Source organism: Chrysemys picta, chromosome 11 (genome assembly GCF_011386835.1).
Source record: "Chrysemys picta bellii isolate R12L10 chromosome 11, ASM1138683v2, whole genome shotgun sequence".
In the NCBI taxonomy this organism is placed as follows: domain Eukaryota; kingdom Metazoa; phylum Chordata; order Testudines; family Emydidae; genus Chrysemys; species Chrysemys picta.
The window spans coordinates 35,572,521-35,595,026 of NC_088801.1; the positions used below are offsets into that span (position 1 = coordinate 35,572,521).

Consider the following 22,506-nt stretch of genomic DNA (forward strand, 5'->3'; position numbering starts at 1 on the left):
ATGATTATATATATATATATACTTAAGGTCAGTGCCTATAACAAGACAGTGACCCCTCGTCATCAAACTGTGACTCTGTAAAACAGGGTAACAACCTTGACAGGAGGTTATTGTTTTCACTACCAGCTGATGCTGCTGAAGAGGAGACAAAATGGCTACTCAGACTGTAGGGACCAGTTTAAAAAAAAAGGTGCAAACCTACAATTTCTGTGTGATTAACAAAAAACACTTGAGTACAGTAATTGTATCCACTGTCTGCATTTCAACTGCTATATTTTCCATATTTTTACAAAAATTGGTGTTGGTGAATTTATCATTTTTTTTTAATTCACAGGTTGTTTCCTATTATCTGTGACTATTTTTGTAAATGGGTTTTGTGTTGGGGAAGGGGATCTGAGGACCAGGTCTTTTATCCTCTGATTCTCTCTAATGTACAGGCAGAAGTGATTTGCATGAAGGCATGCTGCACTCATTGTTCATGCATGGAAAACACATGACACCATTCGCACAAAGCAAGGGTTTTAACTATTTCCATGTTTCAGGGTGGCTCAATATTTTGAGGTGCCTACTGAAAGTATTCATCTTGTGTCTCATTCAGAAAAATCTTAATGTGCCTGTAAAGTCCCATAGAACCTACAATAATAAAACAGATATTTTATTTTTTCACAAGTCATTAAATTATAGTTGATACAAACTTCTCTGAAAAAAAATGTTGGCGATATAAACTTGATTTTTTTAAGTGTTCTTCTGTGGAGAACAAAATACTCATTTAATCTAACCTAGAAAATTGAACTGACCAAAAAAGTCAACCTTTATAAAGCTGTTTTGCTTCACCCTGCAGTATCATTTAGCCATCTTCTACTCTCAGCAAGGTTGACACTGTATGTGTCAATCAAATAATACCATCTATGTAAATAGTTACTTTACCATGTGGTGCATGTTTGAGCAAACAAATAATGACCTGAGCACAATATTTATTGCATCAAATATGTACCACGATAAGTGTAGTTTGCAAGCTTTCAACAGATAATATTATGTATTCTGTACCATTATAGATATTTTGGAGGCTATCACTGATGCATGTTTATCTTGCCTTTGCTGCTGTATTTTATTCCTTCCACTGTTCAAAAGTCTAATATGGGAAGCCATATGTCAGTGGTAAAGTGAAACAAATTGTTCAACCAGAAATCATTCCTTCATATCATCAAGCAATAGTTTGCAGCTATTAAAGAGCTTCTTGCTTTGCATTCTTAAATTTTAAGTGAATACTGTACGGTGTATAGCCAGACTGTACAGGACATGTTTCAAACTGCTTAATCTGTTGAAAATACATGGGTAGAATTTTCTAAAAAAATATAAATATTGTAAAAATATCATTTTATTTTATTTTTCAGCATTTTGTACATAAAATCAGAAATTAAAATTATCTTCAGGTTGATGTCACAGTCACCTTTCTTACTTTCTGTCCATAGCACTTTTTAATCAAAGAACTTCACAAAATAAGAGGTAAAGGGGAGAATGAGGTAGTTTTAGGTTTCTGCTTCTTTTTATTAGTACTGTATTTTTGCACACATTTTAATGTGAAATAAATTTCAAATTCAGTCCGAAATGCACTTGCTTCCAAATAGATATAACTTGTAATTGAAATGTGGTGGGAAAGATTTGTTTGAAATCCTAGCACTGCCTGCGTCAGAAGTTTCAAGGTAGTCTTTTTATTCATGGAATCATTGATCTTTACCAGTGTTTGTTTACATAGACTATTCTTATTCTTGTTGATTCATGCTGCACTAGAACTGTTCTAAATATACTATGGGATAGACAGTGTCTTTTTCACAAGAACTAAGTAGCAAACTTGTATAATTGATCACATCAGGACATTTGTGTTTCTTACACAAGCAAAAATTAAATGTTGATTCCTCCTTTAACTAAAACTATTGACTTGTGTGTTGGTGAACTGCATGCAGGAAAATGCTATTACCATAAAGAACGGTAAACCACATTACAGTTGAGCCAAAAGAATAAAGATTTCTTTTTTTATTGTATTTAATTGTTGTCTTTGTTTTTATCACTAACAAGTAATGTATGTCAAAAGGTGCTATAAATTTTAAAAGGCTACACAGATAAAATATTTGCAAACAGGAATAAGAATTTAAAGTCTTTTTGATTTAAAAAATGTGCATGGAATGAAATAAAGTACTGTATACTTATATATTCCCAAATACATTTTATATCTTTTGCAGTAGATGATGTTGTTTTAAAATTCAATGTTTCCTGAACTTGATTTTCACTTCCATTTCAAGGTGGATTTTTCAGGCTGATTAACACTATTTAAAATTACTGTACTATACGATAATATTCATGTGTAGCGTGCTTAAAATGCATTTACATTTCAGGCATTTTAAACTACTAGAAAAGTGATGTTAAGGTGTTAGTACTAGATATCAAAGCTACAAACCAAAATTAAATTTATATTTCCAGCAATATTTTGGACCCAAAGTCCAAGTATCACTTTTGTTGTTGTAGAGGAATTTTGTACATTAGATGATTCATTCATTATAGTACATTAAGACATAGGGAAGACTGAAGTCTATGGGAGCTTTGCTCTTAGATTAAATAAAGCATTGGGCCCATGTTATATTGCTATAATTTAAGGTATTGCACATTATTAAAATATGAAGATTGTATACGTATATCATTTAAACATTTATGGAATATTTATATGTAGTGCTTTTTCACCTTGAAGGATCCCAAGTGTTTAACATGCTGTATGTACATTGTACCATGGAAATGTAGCCATCTCTGCAGTGGAGGCAGAAGCTAGGTGAAAAACAGGCTTCATAAGAATTGGTAAATAGGGGGAATTTTGGCCAAGGACACAAAGGCCAAATCCCTACTCTTACTAAAAGCACTGTGAGATCTTCAACATACAAGCATAACAGACAGGTCCTCAGATTATAAATGGGTAAATTTATCTTCATTTATGTTTTCTCTATCATCTTGGGTAGCCCTCGTTATTCACACATTCAGTAGGTTCATTCCAGGGAAATGTCTTGGGGAAAAACAATTTTATATGTGTGTGTGTCATCCTTATCATATGGTATCTAATTTTATTTCCAAACTACAGCACCCATTTTTAGGGGTTGGGACAGTTATTTTGGAATAATATCTTATGTCAAAGTACATCTCCCTACTTCCTCTTCCCTCCCAAACTGGGGCTTACAAACTCCATGACAAAATATGGATTTCTATAAAACAGAGAAACTGCAATTTTTAAGGGACACATGATATCTTGTTTATTTGCTAATACAACTAAGTTTGCTCATTCGCATTAATACAGAGTATGCTGTGAACCGCCCAGAAAGTGATGAGGCTGGCTCTGGGAGCAAAGCTGGAGTGAAACTCAAAATTGGCCATCAAATTGATGAAACTTCTTTAAAGGGGGAAATTCTCAGCAGTATGTCTCAAATGCTTCCTTAAGAGTGCAATGCTTAAAAAGTCAGATGCTGACGAAAAAAAGAAGAGCCCTGAAATATCACTTCAGATTCTTTATTCTAAATCTCATGTACATGATGAGCAGCACCACATATCTTAAAAGTCCTGCAACTATGTTTATTTAGACATATGCAGCTGCAGAATTTCAAGATAACCAGATAGGCACAAATCATGTATTTGTCTTCTGAATCAACTCTGGTCCTTGGGCAAAACTCCCAATGGTCTGTGGAAGTTTTGCCTGAATAAGGACTGCAGAATTTGTTCTTTTATATTTTCTTTTTTAAAGCGTCCAGAATTAAGGGCTTGTTTACATTGTTTAGTATGGGATTTTTCTGTACCAGTAACACTACTATGATGGAACTGCATGGTGCAAGCTCTTTGGCCGCAATCCTGCAACTAGATGCATGTCAGTAGACCTCTGCTCCGACCCCTACAGAATGAGTTGCCAGATCAGGGCCTAAGAAAGGAAGAGAATGGAGAACACTGAACCACAATAATTTAAGTACTAATTTTTTTAAGTAACAAAAGACAGATATTTTGTGTTGTGAGATATTTGTATATGAACTGAATTTAGGTTACCACCTTTGAAATGCAAAAAACCCACCCCTCCCCAGGCAAGCCCACTGCAACCCCAACCCCCAACCACAAGGCAACTCCATAAACCCTCCCCTTCAACAGCCACTTATAATATCTAGAGCGATACCACATACAGTGGTAACATTATATGATACATGTTAACATTGCAGTCTCCTCACTTTCGCATAACTCAAACGCTCTCTCACACATGCACCATGTGCTTGTGAGTTGGTGTGCAGACAGCTGCTGTATTTTCAACAGTTTTGATCTGTTATTCCTTAAACCGTGGAAGTGGGAACACTGCAACATCTTTAGCTAGACACAGAAACTTTTAACATTAGATATCCCAGTATATTGTGATGATAATGCAAATCTTTAGATCCACATAAAAAAATCCCAGCAGATTAAATTCTTTTTCTGGCAATTGGCAAATCCATAAAAAGATGGCTAGGCTGGTCAAATACTGGCCAGGTGGTAACCCTAGCTGAACTAGATCATTCAGAAAATGATCCATGTGTTTGTGAGTCTAGAGCAAAGCTTTACAGACTTGACCCATATGTAATGAAATAATTGGATGTTACAAAAGAAAAACTTATGAATGGCTTAAAAACTGAAGACAGGGGCCATTGGAAACCTGTTTGATTGATTTGTTTTTTAAGAACTTCAGGATTTTGTATTTATTCACAAAAATGAAAACAACAATATGATGTTTACTAAATTATTGGCATCTTTATTCATTAGTTTAAAATACAACTGACTTCACCCAGTCTTGACATTTTATTTTTAAGGAAAAAATACCTTCCTGACATCTACCAGTCTCCCTGGTGAAATCTTCCCTCTGAGAGCTTACAATCTCTCTAAATCTTGATTTTGAGGGTTTTGTAGAGGACACTTTAACTAGGGAAGGAGGAAAGGCTGGCTGATTTAACAGATCACTTCTAATTTCTAAGTTCTGTAGTATCTATTATATATAAAAATATGATTTTATTTCACTCTTTTCCTTCCTCTCTCCAGAATCCTAGCGGAGAAGCTAAAACACATGATTGGGAATTCAGTTTTTATATCTTTAAATCTTGCAACCTACTTCTTGTATAATACAATTTCAAATGAATCCAGACATGTTGGATACTTCTACTGAATGATCAGCATTTAAATTAGCACTTTTTCGCTTGTTATTGTTAAACTTTACAGCCATCTCTCTAGTGAGATGAATGGAGTAATTCACACCTCTGTTATAGTTAATGTCCCAGTGGGTCTCCAGACTAGAGGAGCCATCGCTGCCCCGGTTCACAGTTGGGACGATCTCTTCCCCAACAGAAAGCGCACCAGGGTCCATCGCGGTTAAAAGCAGACGTGTCGCTCCTCTCGCTTCTGTAGCCCGTAGAGAGCCGCTCCCGCTCCTGTGCTCTGCGGCTGGCCGGAGAGCTGCGGCGCTCCCAGCCCAGCCGGGAGGGAGCAGCGGCCGGACTAGGCAGAGAACGCGGCTGTACAACAGCACCACCTCGGGGCTAATGCCGCCCCGTGCAGCGGGCCGCCGGCCACAGGAGAGCCGCCCCGCCTGTCCCCGCGCCCACGAGAGGCGGCAGGAGTGCAGGTACCTCCCAGGGAAGCGGAGCGAGCAGTGGGGCGAGAGGCCGGCTGGCCACCCGCCTCCCTTCGGCTCGTCGGCGGGCAGGGCTGAGCCCGTGCCGAGCAATGAGCTACCCTGTGGGCGGCCCCAGCCAGGTAAGGGAAGTTGGGGGAAGGCGCTGGGGACAGCGAGGGGGCAGCACAGGCCAGGCGAAATGGGGGAAGCTGTTCGCCTTCCTCAGCCCGCTTTCCACTGCGGGGGAAGGGCCCCAGGGGAGGGGAAGCAGATCCCAGGGCCCCGACGCAGCCAGGGAGCCGCAAGGGCTGGTGGGGGCCCTGGCATGGGAGACAAGCGCACTGCGGACGGTGCTGTTGGTTGTGAGTGGAAGGCGCCGGGTGCTACGGTAATGGGCGGCGAGGTAAAGCCCGGAGAGGGAGACCCCGGCTGGGAGCAGCAGTGGGGTGAGCCCCAGTAGGAGGGGCAGCCATAGAGGGGGGTAGGAGGGAGCCGGAGCCCAGGCCCCTCTGGCGGTTGGCGTGGAGGAGCGGGTGAGCCAATGGAGGATGCCTGGCCCAAGCAGGAGGGGCAGCCTCAGATGGACGGGGAGCAAATGGACCCTGGCTGTGGCCCCTGCGGAAGGGGCGTTAGCCACAGAGGCGCAAGGAGTAAGAGAGAAACTAAAGGGAGCACAAGTATCAGGGGGTAGCCGTGTTAGTCTGTATCTCAAAAACAACAAGGAGTCTGGTGGTCTCATTTAAATCTGTTAGTCTTTAAGGTGCCACCAGACTCCTTGTTGTTTTTAAAGGGAGCATAGGCCTGAGTGGCAGCAGTGGCCAAACGTGGTAGGAGCCATCCAGGGGGGTCCCAGCAACGTGGGCAGATGGGCATTTGCCCTCCTCTAGCCACTGACCAAGAGGGCTGGATTTTTACAGACACATCCACTTTCTCTCTCTTAATGAAAGCTTTAATTTTTCAGGAAACATTGTAAACACCCAAAGCCATGGAGCAGTTAATTCCATATAGTGTAGAATTTCCATGGCATATATCTCCTATGGCCCTAGGCAACTGCATTAGACTTGCCATTTACAAAGGCCCCAGGGATCTGAACCAATTTTCAAATACAGTTGCAACCTACAAAACTTCAGCTTTTCTATCAGAGTGGAAGTGCATATTGAATCTCTAGGCCGGCCAACATTAATGGGAAAAGAAACATGTTATGTAGTAATATACTCAATAATTGGAGATACTGTTTGGATATGAGAGTGTGAGGCCAGGTCTCTCCCTAAAATGTAGGTCAACCTAGCAGTGTCACTCAGAGGAGTGAAAAATTCACAACCTCAATATGAGCACCACTAGCTACTGCTTCTTCTGTATCTGTAGACAGTGTCTACACACTATAGTGCTACAGTATATGCAGCTGCTGTGCCTCTGTAGTATAGACAAGCCCTAAATCAGTGCCTCTACACTTCCTTTTCCAAGCAACACTAGGGTAGCTGACATGGTTCTTAGTACAGTGCTGAAGGATATAGGATCAGAATGTGATTGGATTTTTTTGTCCCCCTCCCCCGAATTTTTTGCCTTACTGGGAAAGACAGTATCACAATGGCATTGTGGTAATGAAAACTGCTACCCAGTTTTAGACCATGCTAAATTTCTTTTACAAGGTTTAAGGCCAGGGGAAAAAAAACAGGCAAGAAAATAAATGGACAAAACAGGATTTTCTTACACAACTTAATGTACAACTGGTTAACTAATAGCTGATCACATGACAAGCTGCAATATTAATTTCCCATGCAGATTTCAGGTAAATGAGTTATAAAATCTTGTATTGAGCTAAAATAATAAAGATGGAGTAAAGTGCTGTTAATCTGATTACAGAATTACACTAAAAGTTGATTGTTCATGTTAGTGGAATGGTTGTTGAGAAAAAATACAACCTCAAATACATGTTATTCACAGATTTACAAGGACAGATCAGCTGTTATAATTAAAAATTCATTATGTTCTGATAATTAAAACCAAATATCACTTCTTACTCTAGTCATAGTTCCATTGATCTTTACCTATGACGTATTTCAGGTGAGACTGAGACAAAGTGATAGGGAAAAGATTTTATGTCCTTTATACAATTCAGATTTTTTCAAGCAGTGAATCTGAGAATGTAATTTGACAGACTACTTGAACACAGATCAAATTCTGGAGAATTTACCGGTACCTGAAATCAGTGCAATTATGCAGGGATGAAATTGGGCTAGTATTTTAAAATGTAACACTCAAAGCTTATGGTGTGCAGTAAGTCAAGAAAAGTAAACTGAGGTACATTTTCTTCCTCAAGAGACAAGAGGTTGCAGACTGGCACTCTGGTGATTGTTGCTAAGTACACTCTATATTTTCTAGTGCAACTGATGTCTTTTAAAAATCTGACAAAGCTGCTGAATTTTTACATAATTGGCAAAGCCAAACTGCACAAGATTTAAAACAAAAAAGCAGTCAGATTATAGCCCACGGTGGGTATTTTCAAAGCACAAAGAGAAGTTAGGTGCCCAACTACCATTGAGTTTCACTGAGAGTTGGGTGGCCAACTGCCCTTTGTACCTTTTATAAGTGAGGAAAATTTTCAAATCAAGGTTAGTGTTAAGAACGTTTTAGTGAAATGGCTATGCAGTTTATGCTGAAAAAAGTTATTTCTTAGCATTAAAAATTATTTTCTGTTAATCGGCTTTCTTTCCTTTGCACCTAACCTTATCCCCACTAAGATTTTTCTTAAAAATTCCAATATTGCGCTATGATCAGCACAGCTCCATCAGTGATAGGAATAGTGGGACCACTGACTTAGACAGCACCAGTGTTTGCACTGCAGTACTGTGTGACTGCTTTGAGGTTTTTAAGAAAAAGCTCAGCATAGACACAGTCATAGGGGTTTTCAAAAAAGTTGAGGATAGTAAAAGGATTGTGAACTGAAAGACGTCACTCCTAGCTCTAATGAAAGTACTGCATAATCAAGAAAGTAAAAAAGTATCAGTAACCAGTAGTTAGAGTAGACTGAAACAGGACGGAGAGCTCTCATTGCACCAACAAAGGAGAAGGGGGAGCTGTGATGGAGCACTGCTTACTTCAGCCATTGTAACCCCTGCAGCACAATGTAAATCTAGTAGCCCTTAATATAGCAAGGGCTTAAAATGAAAACTGCAATAATACACCTAAGAAACTTAATGTAAAGATAATCAAAAACTCCCCTCACTCTGTCTCAGATGGACTTCACCATCTTGCTGGATTATTAATCATATTTATCAGGGTAGTGGCTAGCAGTCAGTCAAGAACGGGACCCCATTTTTGTTGTTGTCATAGAGTAAGAGTCAGACTCTGCCCCCAAAAGCTTACAATCTAAATAGGCAAGACTGGCAGAGAGTAGGGGAAAGAGATGGTACATACAAGTAGAACGTACAGTGCCAGGGCTACAAACAATGTGTTCATTAGGATGAGGAGGGCATCCAATTTTCCATCTGTGTACACCAGTCTTTGCTTCCCTTAGTGACATAAAGGAATTGTTTCACCTAGTTTTTGAAACAGGATTATCATGCTCCATGTCCTCCGGTGGGAAGAGGTGTTTCCCTGGGTGACCAGTGGAGTAATGACATCAAGAACACTTCAAACATCCAAACATTCACTTAGCAAATCTGGCATTCTGAGAATGGCAGTGTTGTATAGCCAGTGCCAAATAATGGAATGTTTAAGGAACTTTACTGATGTGATTTTAATAACTCCTCTGTGGCCGTTTCAGCCCAGGAGTGTGTCAGTGGTAAAGTGGGAGCAGGAAGGAACAAGTTGGCTCAGCAGCAGATCACTGCAATATCTGACTCCCAGATTACTATGTTCTATTTAAATGGTATTGTCAAAACAACAACAAAAAAGACTAGAGTAATTGTGGTCATTAAAATAATAAGCATTATTAAACTGACTGTAAAATAGGTAATTTTACATTTGGGACTGACCATTCTGTATACAGATTCTGAACTATGAACTCTGCTATAATACATTCTGCCTCATGGTTTGTGTTTGAAACCTCTGACTACTTGAGGAGCATACCCCACTCCTTCATGTGTGTTAAAGATTTCAGCTGTCTGTTATTACAGGTAGGGAGCAAGATAAAGAATAGAGCATGAAAAATTAAAGCACTTGCATAACTTCTTTCTATTTCCTGCATATGACTGTTTGAACAAGAATTATTTAAATATGTCTGTGGCTGTTAAACATTTTAAACTCAACTGTTCAAGTGTATTTACTCCATATTATGAAGTGATTGGAATATCCAACAATATTGCTCTAAACATGTTTTTGTGGAATATTAGTTGAAATGAGAGAAATCTAAATTCCGATTTGAGTTAGATGCATTCAAATAGTCTGGGAAATTTCAAACTTCCTAAATTTGAACCCAGAACTTGAACACAGTCTGACTTCTTCCCTTCCTCTGGGATCCTAATCACACTTCAAAACAATGGTTTTTTTTTTTTTTTTTTTAACATGCCCTTATGTTATCATGCTTTAATCATTATTTGTTTTGTGTTGAGCAATATCAAGTCTTGTTAATGACAGATTTTTGTTTACTATTTACTTTCCCTATTTTGTGTTCAGACACTGGCAGTATGGAAAAAGCAAACCACCATATTGTATTTAGTTATACATGGTACAGAATGCTGTTACTGTGAATTTCAGTAATTTCAAAACAAAAACACTTTAAAAATACAGAATAGAATATAGCCTAATTTAGCACTTTGACATTGGTTGACATGAAATAGAAATAGCTCTGTTCTTTTAACTACCAATATAGGTTACCTAGTAACCAGAGAATTGTTATAAAGCTATTGGAGTGTTCTGTTTCCACAGTGATTGGTGGCGTGAGTTGCACTGGGTTGTGTTTTTGTTTTCTTTTTTAAACTGCTAAATATAAACCGGTCTAGGAAATCATTTAAAGATAGTTTCTTAGTGGCTGATTTGGGAGAACAGTTAAAGGAGAAAAAATGCATCTGTTTGGCTGTGGTGATAAAGTCTGCTCAAGTATTTATAGAGCTAAGAAAAATATTTTTCTTGATGAAATGATTATTCCAATAGATGTTACACTAGGTGCTGAGAGATCAACTCAAATAATTATCTGGCCTTTTTCTTATCTGTATAAACTTTTATTTATTGATATCATCTTTAAGTTATTCTGCTGCCTTCTAGCTCGCTCTGAAAAAAGGCACTCATAAGTGTTCCCACTGCTTCCCATGAGTGTCAAAGTGACAACACCACACAAGTAAAATGATAAAGGTACACCCTGAAAAGTCACCAACTCAAGTGTTGCCCACCCAGCTGTTATAGTCTCTTGTTGTAAATAGATATTTCTTGACTCTTTGAGGCAAGTTGTCCTTACACTTTCCGTCTTTGCAAAACAGGGAAAAGATGCAGAACATGATCTCTAAGCACTATAATCCTATTCCCCTCTGGCTTTGAGAAATTAAATTCTCATTACAGTGCTCAAGTGGGTAAAAATTCCTCTAGAAACTACCCCTGATCCACAACAGCACAGTTAATTGGTTGTAAGCTGTGCAGAGGATTTACATGATTGCTGCACAACTCTGGTAAAGAGTGTGGTCTAGGTCAAATATGGAGGAGAATGGGCATGTCTGATAATCAGAGATCTGAGAAGCCTTAAAATGTAATCTCAAAGGAGAGAGATGCAAGTCTCCACCCAGAAGAAGTGATGGGTTAAGTCAGGGGTGGGCAAACTTTTTGGGCCGAGGCCCACATCTGGGTGGGGAAATTGTATGCAGGGCCAGGGCAGGGGGTTGAGGTGCGGGAGGGAGTGTGTGTGTGTGTGGGAGGGTGTGCAGGAAGAGGCTCAGGGCAAGGGATTGGGGCAGAGGAAGGGTGTGGGGTATATGAGGGTGCTCAAGGCAGGGGGTTGGGGGGTGGGGTGCAGGAGGGGTTTGGGGCCCAGCACCGCTTACCTAAAGCAGCTCCGAAGTGGTGCACACTGGGGCCAGGGCAGGCTTCCTGCATGCCTGCCCTGTTCCCGGCCCCGCACCACTCCAGGAAGTGCTGCAGCCCTGGGGGAGGGGAAGGGGGAGGTGGAGGGCTCCGCGTGCGCTGCCTTTGCCACGCCTCCAGGTATCTCTCCTGAAGCTTCCATTGGCCGCAGTTCCCCATTCCTGGCCAATGGGAGCTGCGGGGGGTGGTGCCTGGAGGCAAGGGCAATGCACGGAGCCTTCTCCCCCCCCCCCCTCCCCCCCCCCCCCCACACACCCAGGGGCCGCAGGGACGTGGTGCTGGCCACTTCTGAGAGTGGCGTGGGCCCCGCAGCGCCACAGGGGGCAATCCTGTGGGCTGGATCCAAAGCCCTGAGGGGCTGGATCCAGCCTGCGGGCCGTAGTTTGCCCACCACTGGCTTAAGTGGTTTGGCTTTCTTTAAAACTCTGAACAGCAACTATATACTACTTGATTGTTTTCATTTAAATTATTTTAATAGATATTTGAAATTATGACAACCTCAGTTTTTAAATAGATTTAATATTAAAAATTAAAGTATTTAGTGAAAGTCTGATTTAAATAAAAATTAAGTTTTTTAAAAATATTGAGGGTTTTTTTTTTTTTTTTTTTTTAAATCCATCCTATTCTGCTGTGTTTATGACCTGCACCCTGTGGAAGGCACTTCAGGATTGGGCCCTGGCATTTCAAATTTAGGATTAGAATATTGTCAACTGCATTTCTATGTAGTACCTTTCATGTAGCAATCTCAAGACATTTTACATTATTATACACATTTGATAAGAGGATAAATCAAGCATTTCTCCCTATATAGCCCTACAATGGAATAACTCAGAGGCTAAGTTTGACAGGATCATGAGTTCCAGGGTATTATATGGCTTTTTGACCACCATAGTTGTCATTCACAACCTGATCCCCACAAGCCATTGGTATTTGAACAGGAATTGCATGATTCTGGCTTGGACTCTTATTTTTCATTCTATTTTTACATGGCAAATGATTTTTCAGATACCCTAAAATTAATATCAAACTGTATTTTTTTCTGAATGAGAAATGTTAGTAGAGTAGCACAACGGAGAGATGACTGATCTATGACTCTTGATGTATTGTTTTAAACTATAACACAGTTTATTTTATGTTACCTGCCTAATATAATTATCCCCTTTTGGCATTTCTCATCAAGGGTCTTAAATCTGTTGTTTTTTTTTTTAGTAGTTTATTTCATTGTCCTGTGTAGAGAGGCATTGAGCAAGATGGATCACTAGCACAGTAAATGTTCTGTGCCGGATGCATCTGCATCCACAAAACAGCTTTAATAAAAGGTCTAGCAAAGAAAAACAATATATTTTATGTACACAATTCTGTTTTTATATATTATATACACACACAAATTGTTACCTCCTTCCAATCTATAGAGCCAGTACATGTTTGAATGTCTTAAACTCGCTAATGTTTATAGTTTGGGACTTAGATGTGAGGAAATGCTTTATTTTCAAGTTGAAGTCACCCAAGCATTTCTGATAAGCAAACCTGAGCCAGTGAGTGATTTCCCAGCAGATGTTTTCCGTTATTCTATTGCTTTGTCATGACTGATTTTCTTTTTTACAGTTTCCATGGCAACCAGGATTTTTGATCCAGAATGAATAATATTGCATAAGGCTTAGAGGTACAAATTTTCTTTGTAACAGGAAAACGTTGAACCATGAAAGGAACTGATCAGGCACTTCGGTGTGTTTTCAATTAATAATCAGTGTTCTGATTGTGAGATCACTGTGTAAATATGAATTTCTGTTTATGATAGAAAGCAGGCTACTTCTTCTAATTCTGCAGACAGTACAAAAGGATAATGGAAAATATGTGAAGGTTTATTGCAGTTGTAGCACTGGAAATATGTTATTACTATTAGCTTTCTAATAAAGTAGAGACTTGGAAAATATATGGCCACATGTAAATGTGCAGTGATATGCAATTTTCTATTATATATATATATGAGTTAAATTCACCCAGGATTTATGCTGATGCCTACCAGCATAAACTGTGGCATAAGACCTTAGTAGCAGGCCCATATGATTAAATTTGTTTGAATTTTTAAAATGCATTTATTAATTTTATTTAACATTTTATAGTGCCTTTTTATGCTTTGAGGTCATTGCATATTTACATACTAGGACTTTTTATTTAATTAAAATTCACAATAGCCCTGTGAGAGAGAGATTCACCTATTACTATATATATTTTTCAGAAGGATAAACTGAGCCGTTAAGAGATTTGCTCAATGTAGATTACAAAGTGAGTCAGTGAGTAAAGCCAGGAATACAGCCTGGGCTTACCAACTCCCAGTCTCATGGTCTGAGGTATTATACTTTTGAATTTATTGCATTAGCAATGTTATATCAATAGAATAAAAACCAGCAGGATCTTATTAAGAGGGATAAGGCAAAGATGCCACATTTATTGTAAATATAATGATAAAGCAAAAGATAAAAGTAAACAATGTTGTTTCACTACTTATTCCTTATACATACATATATATAATATTTTCATTCACACAAGCATTCATTCAAGTTCTGTATAGGTGTTATAGTTACAAGCCTAGAAGTTGCTCATGCCAAGTTACTGGCCAAGTATCTTGGCCATGAGGATGGAGCCGAGTCCGTGTCAGGTGCACCTGATGCTCCTGGATGTTGGCAGCAGAACCAGAGACTCAAAGTCCTCAGTCTTTAGAGTCCATTCTTATAGGAATTAATTCCTGTGTTAGTCTATGGGAGCTGTTTCATCCTGCTGTTTCTGACTCAATCAGCAGATGGCACATTCCTGGTGGCTCCACACTGTCCAAAGTTTGTGTTTCTCATCCTTCCAGGTGATGGGGTGGATCCCAGTTTACCCTCCGGGGGTTATCTGGTGATCTACTTGACACATTCTTCGGCCGATGGATACTCCCTTTCTAGGCTGACACCTCCCTAACCATTCATGTACATCAAGCATTCATCAACATACATTCCATATCTTAACCATATTTTAATTTACTGTCTCCACCACTTTTGGGGTGTGTGCTAATTCGAGACTCCTGGCCCTTTAATCACAGAGGGTGGGGGTCTCTTCCTTGGAGCCGTTGCTGTTACTATGAAGTCAAAGTCACTTAACGGCTTATAGCGTTTGTTTACATTGTATCAATTACTTCAAGAACAATTAACTTGTTTATTACTATGTAAAACTTACAAAGTATCTTTCACAGGACAGATACAATCAATGGTTTCTACAGACAGTAGCTTACAAGTTTTAACAGAAGACCCAAGAGATTTTTGTACTTGGTGAAACTGTTGGATTTTAAAGTGTGAGGGACAAATTATGTGGGGGGAGGGGGGAGGGGTCACTGTCACTTGGGGGAATCACTGTTAGTACCTTCTTTAATATCCCTACAGCAATACAGCAAATAATGTGGACAAGTGGAAACCAGTAGAAAATATATTCGTGAAAGCACTGTAGTACCTGAGGATCCCTGAGGAAAACTGCAGACATGCTGGCACAAATCAGATTCTCCTATACATTTTATTTTACAAAAGTTTGTTCCTTTTTTATATCACTCCTTTCTGAAAGTAAGATTTCTGCTAGCAATAGATATAAAAGATTTCTGTGGCCCTAATATTACAATTCTTACTAGTTGTTACTCATGCAGATAGTCCTGTTGATTGTAATAGCACTATATGCACAAGAAGAGGTTGCAGAGTTAGGCCTTGTGTTTAATTACCAAATTTTCTGGTCCACTAACACCCCTCTCTGAGTAAAGGTGTGACTCCCCACTGTGGCACCTCCTACTGGCTCTTTTGGGAATTAGCTCTTCAACCTCTTCTGGTGCTGTCTCGCCCACCGTCACCTCTGCTCCTGGATGCGTGTTGCTCCAAGGACCACAGCGTCCTGTTCAGGACACAGCCCTCTGGCTGTGTCATGGTCTGTTCTCTCCCCTTCTGGGGGAACTGAAGTCTGCTGTCCAGCCACTTCCTTCAGTGGCAACCACAGCTAATTATCTGGCCACTTCCTCAGTGGCGGGGGAGAAAGGGGGAACCCAGGCCCACCCACTACTCCAGGTCCCGGCCCACAGACGCTGTAGATCAGGGGTCGGCAACCTTTCAGAAGTGCTGTGCCGAGTCTTCATTTATTTGCTCTAATTTAAGGTTTCGCGTGCCAGTAATACATTGTAACGTTTTTAGAAGGTCTCTTTCTATAAGTCTATAATATATATAACTAAACTATTGTATGTAAAGTAAATAAGGTTTTTAAAATGTTTAAGAAGCTTCATTTAAAATTAAATTAAAATGCAGAGCCCCCTGGACCGGTGGCCAGGACCCGGGCAGTGTGAGTGCCACTGAAAATCAGCTCGCGTGCCGCCTTCGGCACGCGTGCCATAGGTTGCCTACCCTGCTGTAGATGGTCACCACTTGCTGCATCCCCTCCAACTCCTCAGTTCATTTCCCTGGCCCACCTCCCCGCGGTCCCCCAGCACCTTCTTTGCCCTTAACTCAGGGCTTCAGCCTGCCAATTTTAGCAGCTAGCCAGGAGCTCTCTCTGGCTTCCCTGGACCCTGATGGCAGCACTGCTCTGTCCAGGATGCTGGTTCTCCTTCCTCTTGCTAGGAGCCTGATCTTCCCACCTCAAGCTCCAGGCAGCTACTGAAGCTGCTCTGCCCTACAGCTGTTCTTCTATGGGCCAACCCGTCCCTGATTGGCTGCTCCTCGCAGCCACTCTCTAATTGGCTGCCTTCCTAAGGCTCTGTTACCCCTTATGGGCCAATATGGGGCAGATGCCCCATCACACACCTTCCCCCTTAAGAGTGCAACTCTCAGGGGTAGGGATGTCTCCTGCCCTGCACATGTCTAGGCTGCACCTGCAGGTTATCCCTCTCTTGTTGCACACCTTCCATCAGGAAACACACATTTTCCTTCTCCTCAATAGCATACTGGGCCTGGTTCCTCTGGAACTCTCTAAGTTCCCCTCGGCTACATGCAAGGCCTCCTCAGCAGTTGCCAACTTCTCCTGCTGCTCTTCTACCTGGCCCACTGGATCCCCCAGCATCCTCTCCTCCAGGGTCTGAGTCCCTACTACAGCCTGTTCTGCATCCGTGTGGGTTCCCTTGTCTATCTGGGTCCTCTCCATCCCTGTCATCTTATGTACCACTCCTGCTGGACATATGAGATGGCTTTCTGCCCAGTCCCCGGTCATCAGTGCCATGTCTACCTTGACAGTATCTGACCTAACTTGGTACCCAGGAACCCATTTTCAACTCCGCCTTTTGATAGAACTCTCTTCATGGTACCAGTATGTCTGTCCTTGAATATTAGGATTAAATAGGCATTTATATATGGCAGATAAAGACTGGTTCACACAGAGTTGCTTTGGCACTGCGCTGGCTGTTTTTATAATCTCCTCATTCCTTTCAGTGATGTTTTCTGAATTAGTTGTTTGTGATTCTTAACCAGGTATTTAGTAAGACCCAATTATTAAAATAACACTTTTTAATAAAATTGTTTGAAAATTCAATTTTAAATGTTTTCAGCCCCACTTCTAAGTACATTGATTCCATTGCTGTAATCCAAAAATATAATCAGATGCTTGCTTTGCCTGCTCTCTGAAAGTTCAGTCTTACAATATTGGGGCCTGATCATTCTTCCTCTGAAATCTCTTATGAGTTGTATTATATTTATTGGAGATGAAACAACAGGGTTCTGTAAAAAATATTCTAAAAATCTATAGAATTTAATGGAGAATAAGATCAGTTCTAAATGATTTTTCAACCACCCTCTACAGTTCTGCAGATAATTCAACAGTATTTTCTTTTAAATTTTGTAGGAGGTTTCCATAAAGAGTCACTGGGGTTCTGCTGTTATTCTGTGGGAGTGTGAGCAGGCTTTTAAGGACATAACTATTATTATTATTTATTTTATTTACTGTAGCATCTAGAAACCCTAGTCTTCGGAGAATTTGTACTAGATGCTGTACAAACAAAGACCAAAAAGACAGTCCTTGCCCCAAAGAGCTTACAATCTAAATATAAGACAAGACACAAGAGATGGATACGGACAGACCTTTTGGGGGAGTACAAGAAACAGTGTGACAATATTGGTCTGCCTGATAGGCAGTGGCCTCCATACACCATTGGCCTAACCAAGGAGAGTTTTAAGGATGAATTTGAAGGAGGATAGTGAGGTAGCTTTGCAGATTTTTATGTGGAGCACCTCTCAAGCATGTGGGGGAGCGTGAAAGCATGAAGATGCTTTTGTATGAAAGTGTAACAAGTGGGTGATGGAGGCAGGCAACATGGGCCAATCTTAGGCCTGAGCCAATCTCTCAGTAGTGAATGAGAGATGATAGGTAGAGTGGGAATAGGTCGGAAAGGGCTTACAGTGAAGACAAGTAGCTTATGTTTGATGCAATGTAGAAGAGAGAGGGAAGCAAAGATGGGCACTGCAGTCAAAGTGACAGGCTAGGACAATCATCATTGCAGCAGCATTCAGTCTGAATGGATACGAACAGGGCAAAATTGGATTTGCCAAGCCAGGGAAAGGTATGTTGTAGTAATTGAGACAGTACATGAGGTAATGAGAGCCTGGACTAGAGTTTCATCTGTGTGGATGGATAGAAAAGGCTATATATTTTAGATATTATATGGAGAGAATCAGCAAGATTTAAATATAGCATAGGTGTGAGGCTCCAGAGAGAGGTGGAAGTTGACATCCAGGTTATTGGCATGAGTGACAGTCAGCATGATGTTGTTATCCACAGAGAGGACTTGGGGGGTGAAGATTAAGAGCTCCATTTAAGCCGTGTTGTGCTTGAGCTGGTGGCTAGATACCCACAAAGAAATATCTGAGAGACAGGCTAAAATTTTAGTTTGGATAGGATACAGTCTGGAGTAATGACAGGTTTCAGAGTAGCAGCCATGTTAGTCTGGAGTAAAGAGATGGATCTGTGAGACATCTGTATAGAGATGGTAGTCGAATTTGAGTTAGTGGATTAGATTACCCAGAGGTGGGGTACAGAGGGAGGGGACCGAGGACAGAGCCCAGAGAAACCCCTTGCTCTTGCAGAAAGTTGTGTGTGGGGGTGAGTACTTAAAGATTTATTATATTATAACACTGAAGAACAGAATATATTATATTCTGATGAAAGTATGTGATGCATGCCTTTATTTTACTCATCCTCTATAGACTTGACTAGAAATCCCATAGAATTTAATAGAGAATTATAAATCTGCTATAGAGTTGTATATGATTTAAAAAAAAAAACACTATAGAAAGAATCTCATTTTCTATTAAATTCTGTCGGTTTTTTTGTGAGTTCTATAGAAATTGAATGAATTTCTACAGATCTTTATTGCTTTCATCCTTCTTAAATGCTGTAGGACTTTTCCATACGTGTCTGTCTCATGGTGTTGACCATGCAATTTACCTTGCTGTGTATCCAAAAGTGATGCAAAGCACTTATTTTATCCTTTGTAATTTTAAATCAGCCAAATCCACATAATTTGTAGCCTCCCCATTACTTATAAAAGAAAACAGCCTTTGGCTATGGGCAGCTATATACAATAGTTCAGCTATGGTTACCATGGAAACCAAATAAGTGACCTACTTTTACATAACAGAATGATAAAGTTTCAGTGTGTCCTTTTTATATATTTAATTTTGACTATAATTAGGGTTTCTACCTTGAGAAATTGCAGAGGAGAGGACACTAACATGGATAATAATGGATGCAACAGAGACCTTTCCATTGAGAAGAAAGCGGTACAGGAAAGAAGGGGAAAAATGGCTTTGTTTTTTAGTTTCCTAAGTTCTGAGTCTCATTTACCAACTTTTCCACATCTCCCTTAATTAGATTGTACAACACAAGTAGGATTTAAGAAATTAAAGCTTATGACTAAATATGTCATTTTATAGGATTGCTCCTCTTGCATTCTGTGATGGCACTGTGCTTTCTGAGCTCATCAGAGCCTGATCCTGACTGAATGGCAGCAACTCCCAGTGACTTCCACGGGACTTGCAAGGAGCTTGCTTTTGGAATAAGATCCTTTGTCATCATTTTCTTCTTTCCTTTTCCCAGACTCAAATTGCAAAAGCAATTCAGGGCTTTCATGCAGTAGTTTGGTGATTTTATAACTGTTCCATGAAGATAGTTGACAGAAATTTCACCCAAAAAAGGCACATTTTGTTGTCAACATAAAAAGACGTGTTTCTGTCTAGAACAATATTTTTATATATGCAAGTAAAAATATTCTCCAGACATTTGGATTATATTTTTAAATCTGCAGAAAAACTTCTTTGCACAAAAAACTGTAACATCACATTAAAGAGAAGACCTAGAAAAACTGGATGATATACAAGTTTATTGCCTAAATTCTGAAATGAATTGCTTCCTGTCACAAGGACCACTTGCTCAGCTATGGTCTTCCTTAAGAAAGTGTGTAAAAACTCTGGCATCTTAAAATATATGAAGGTGCAGCTGGTGAAAAGTTTAATTTTTTTTTTTCTGTAGTGCTTTATGGATGCAAGTCTTGGGAAGTTAATGCTGCTGGCAAAAAGAAAATGGGTGCTTTTGAAATGTGGTGTTGGTGAAGCCTCTTGCATATCTGCTGGATTGGGGGGGGGAGGGGAAACAAATGCCTATGTTAAAAATATTATTGGAGAGCAGCAGGCACTGATGTCAGAAATCAACAGATGAAAACTTAAGTACTTTGGTCTCATTATGTGTAGAGATGGAAATAACCTTGAGAAAGTTATTATGAAAGGGACTGATGGAGGTTTATTGTAGTACAGGACAACTAGTGAGGAGATGGACGGATGGGCTGTGACAGATCACTGGAGCACAGGTGCTGAGCGCTCAAAGTTAGTGTTGCATCCTGATCGCTTCCAAACATTCTGATGTGATATCACCGATATTCAGACATGAATAAATAATTTACTTGACTACTTAACAAGGTGGTCTCCCACTTCAGGGGCCTGCAGCTAAACCAGCCCTGCTCACTAATTAGACGCAGCTGAGAAGGTGTTCCCTATCCAAAGCTGCAGGAAAGTGATGGACTGCAGAAAGAAGCTCAGGAAAAGAGTCTCCTGCAGTGGTCGCTGAGGAAGGGAGATTCTAGGTGGGAAACCCTTGGAGTTGTGTCTCTAGCTGGAAGCTTTGTTTTCTTTTTGTGAGTTTGTTGGTTTGGACAATAAATGGAGCCCAGAGGGAAGCACTAAAGACTGATTTGGGCATGAGCCTTCCCCTAGCTTGTGAGGAAGAATCACAATTAATTTGCAAACTGGACACCATTAAATTAGGCTTGACTAAAGACTAGAAGTGGATGGGTCATTACACAAAGTAAAAACTATTCCCCCCCACCACCACCACTGCTAACACCTTCTTGTCAACTGTTTGAAATGGGCCATCCTGATTATCACTACAAAAGTTTTTTTTTTTCGCCCTCCTGCTGATAATAGCCCACCTTAATTGATTACTTTAGTTATAGTTAGAATGGCAACACCCATTTTTTCATGTTCTATGTGTATATACATCTTCCTACTGTATTTTCCACTGCATGCATCCGATGAAGTGAGTTTTAGCCAACGAAAACTTATGCTCAAATAAATTTGTTAGTCTTTAAGGTGCCACAAGTACTCCTCGTTCTTTTTGCTGATACAGACTAACACGGCTACCACTTTGAAACCAATTTACATTCTATGTGCAGTCCCATTGAAGCTAATGCATTGGATGAAGAGTAGGCACAGATTTGAGCCCCATATTTATATTACACTTCTCATGGGACCTGAAGATTAATCTTTAAACAAATCCAGTGTTATATTTTGCATAGCAATTTATCTTTACATCCTGGTGCAGTTTACTATTAATTTAGAATGCTTTATAATCTCTATGTATCATCCTCAATATCAGAGATTGAAGAAAACTGAAAGTGTGAAAATTAGAATTTTAAACATGTGGGTTTCAAGCCTACTAAGATAACTAGCTGATAACATCTGGCAGTTTATTGCATATCCAGGAACACAGAATATGTTAGCTTGTTTGTTGACTCAGGGCTTTGTGCTGGGGAGTTCAACAGAGTTCAGGAGGTGAGATCCTTTACCCAAAGTTGTAGGGTGCCAGTAGCCTATAGGAGAGGAAGGATTGCCAATAGCTAAGGCTACGATTTTGTCATGAACACTTTTAGTAAGTCACGGACAGGTCACGGGCAATTAATAAAAATTCACAGAAGCTGTGATTTGTCCCTGACTTTTACTAAAAATGTCTGTGACAAAACGGGGAGGGAGGAGGGTCCAGCACCTTGCCCTGCTGTGGCTGGGAGCTGCGGCCCCTGCCCAGTGGCTGGGAGGGACCCCCGCTTGCAGCAGCTGGGGAGCTGCGGGGATCCCCCGCATCCGCGCTGGTTGGGGAGCTGCCGGGGGATGCCTTGCCCACTGTCTGTGGCCCTGGTGGCTGGGGAGCTGCTGGGGGATTCCCCTACCACCGGTAGCAGCTAGGGTACTCCAGGCCACCACTGGAGGTGGGGGTATACCCTGCAGCTCCCAATGACTGTGGGCTGAAGTCACAGGTGACATTGTAAACAAGAAGCAGGCAGCATTATCTTCTGCAAAGGTAAACAAATCTGTTTGAGTGATTGGCTGAACAAGAAGTAGGACTGAGTGGACATGTAGGCTCTAAAGTTTTACATTGTTTGGTTTTGGAATGCAATTATGTACCAAAAAAAAAAAATCTACATTTATAAGTTGCTTTTTCATGCTAAAGAGATTTCACAACAGTACTTGAATGAGGTGAATTGAAAAATACTATTTCTTTTATCATTTTTACAGTGTAAA

At 40.4% G+C, this 22,506-nt stretch overlaps 1 protein-coding gene across 1 annotated transcript in view; it reads left to right on the forward strand.

Annotated features, from left to right (window-relative positions):
- The first annotated feature begins 5,661 nt into the window (after positions 1–5,661).
- Positions 5,662–22,506, forward strand: part of CSRNP3 (cysteine and serine rich nuclear protein 3) — a 171,734-nt gene continuing 154,889 nt past the window's right edge. Inside the window, exon 1 of the mRNA XM_065561785.1 lies at positions 5,662–5,793. The gene's annotated coding sequence lies outside the window, so the exon portion shown is untranslated. The remainder of the gene's footprint in view (positions 5,794–22,506) is intronic.